Here is a 2,329-nt window from a genome sequence, read left to right as displayed (position 1 = left end):
TTACCATAAGATAACCACTTCAGGAAGAGGAGGTAAAGGGAAGAAATGATTACTTAATTTAACTGTTTGAAAAAAAATGATGCATGACAGAATTAAGGGTTATAAAAACCACACATAGAGTCCAGACTTTCACTATGTGAGGATGAACCAGAAAGATAGCCTCACCAGACAGCAAATCAGTTGGTGCCTTGATCTTGGACTCTCCAGCCTCTAGAATTGGAGGAAAAGGGAAAAAACAAACACAGCGGTAACAAAACAAACAAACAAAAAACAGATAAAAATCTTTTCAAAAACAGCTACTTAATATAAAAAAAAATGGCAAGTTGAAGTACAGAGTCAGAATGAGCATATTACACACCTCAAGGACCAGATACAAGAGATAAAGGCCAAAACCAGCACAGAGAACTCCTGCCTGAAGAGAAACATTGAGCCAAATAGTTCACAGAGCCAGAACAAATGTAACAACACAGAGGAACTCTTGTAGGACTGAGACTGAGAAACTTAAGTCTGAATACCAAAGACAAGAACTGGATTCATATGGAGATTGAAATGTTCCTTAGAAAGGAGCTGCAGAAACTGGTGGAGAAGCTAGGCTTCTGGAAGGAGAAATTCAATACGCACACAGAAATGAAACAGAATGAACTAGAGGCTCTCAAAGCTGCAAAGGTCTTTGACTTAGCACACTTTCAAGGCCTTGCAAAGATGCTAGGAGAATATAAACAGGTCATGATTACAGATCATATAGAACAGGAGAAGACCAGGAAGGAAGTAGAATGGGATTACTTGGAATTACACAGCATTATAAAGCTCCAGGCCTGGTGGCAAGGGGCTGTGCTACAGGATGAAATGGGTGGCTTCAAAATGCCTAAGCAGGACAAAGATGGTATCAAGGATTCAAAAGGAAAAGGCAAAGGCAAGTGGAGAGGCAAGAAAAAGTAATTGAGTCACCTGTGTTTTCCTATAATATTCTGGACAGGACAAAGAAAACTTGAAAGCATAAGAAACATCTTTTACCATCACAGATAACTCATCTATGGTTGATTCTTATTTGGACATTCCTCCCACCTTTTTAAAGATTATTTATTTATTTGAGAGAGAATGGTGGGGAGAGGCAGAGGGAGAGGGAGAGTCTTTCTTTTTTTTAATTTCTTTTCAGTGTTCCAGAATTCATTGTTTATGCACCACACCCAGTGCTCCATGCAATACGTGCCCTCCTTAACACCCACCACCAGGCTCACCCAACCTCCCACCCCCGCCCCTCCAAAACCTCAGATTGTTTCTCAGTGTCCACAGTCTCTCATGATTTGTCTCCCCCTCCAATATCCCCCAACTCACTTCTCCTCTCCATCTCCCCATGTCCTCCGTGTTATTCCTTGTGCCCCACAAGTAAGTGAAACCATGTGATAATTGACTCTCTCTGCTTGACTTATTTCACTCAGCATAATCTCTTCCAGTCCTGTCCGTGTTGGTACAAAATTTGGGTATTCATCCTTTCTGATGGAGGCATAATACTCCGTAGAATATATGGACCATGTCTTCTTTATCCATTCGTCCATTGAAGGGCATCTTGGTTCTTTCCACAGTTTGGCGACCATGGCCATTGCTGCTATGAACACTGGGGTACAGATGGCCCTTCTTTTCACTACATCTGTGTCTTTGGGGTAAATACCCAATAGTGCAATTGCAGGGTCACAGAAAAGCTCTATTTTTAATTTCTCAAGGAATCTCCACACTGTTTTCCAAAGTGGCTGTACCAACTTGCATTGCATCCTTTCCAATACATGTCGTTTACTGACTTATTAATTTTGGCCATTCTAACTGGTGTAAGATGGTATCTCAACATGGTTTTGATTTGAATCTCCCTGATGGCTAGTGGTGATGAACATTTTTTTCATGTGTCTGATAGCCATTTTTATTTCTTCTTTGGAGAAGTGTCTCTTCATGTCTTCTGCCCATTTTTTTGACATGATTATCTGTTTTGTGTGAGTTGAGTTTGAGGAGTTCTTTATAGATTTTGGATATCAGCCCTTTGTCTGTACTGTCATTTGCGAATATCTTCTCCCATTCCGTGGGTTGCCTCTTTGTTTTGTTGACTTTTTCCTTTGCTGTGCAGAAGCTTTTGATCTTGATGAAGTCCCAAAAGTTCATTTTCGCTTTTGTTTCCTTTGCCTTTGGAGACATATCTCGAGAAAGAAGTTGCTGTGGCCAATGTCGAAGAGGTTACTGCCTATGTTCTCCTCTAGGATTCTGGTGGATTCCTGCCTCACGTTGAGGTCTTTCATCCATTTTGAATTTGTCTTTGTGTATGGTGTAAGAGAATGGCCAAGTT

General features: G+C 40.8%; 1 pseudogene; it reads left to right on the top strand.

Moving 5' to 3' along the window:
* Positions 1 to 313: 313 nt before the first annotated feature.
* On the top strand, positions 314 to 939 carry LOC125091594 (dynein regulatory complex protein 9-like; annotated as a pseudogene).
* The last annotated feature ends 1,390 nt before the right edge of the window (positions 940 to 2,329 follow it).

Source organism: Lutra lutra, chromosome X, assembly GCF_902655055.1.
Source record: "Lutra lutra chromosome X, mLutLut1.2, whole genome shotgun sequence".
NCBI lineage: Eukaryota > Metazoa > Chordata > Mammalia > Carnivora > Mustelidae > Lutra > Lutra lutra.
Note: the sequence above shows the minus strand (reverse complement) of the source record. Positions and strands in the feature narration are given on the sequence as shown.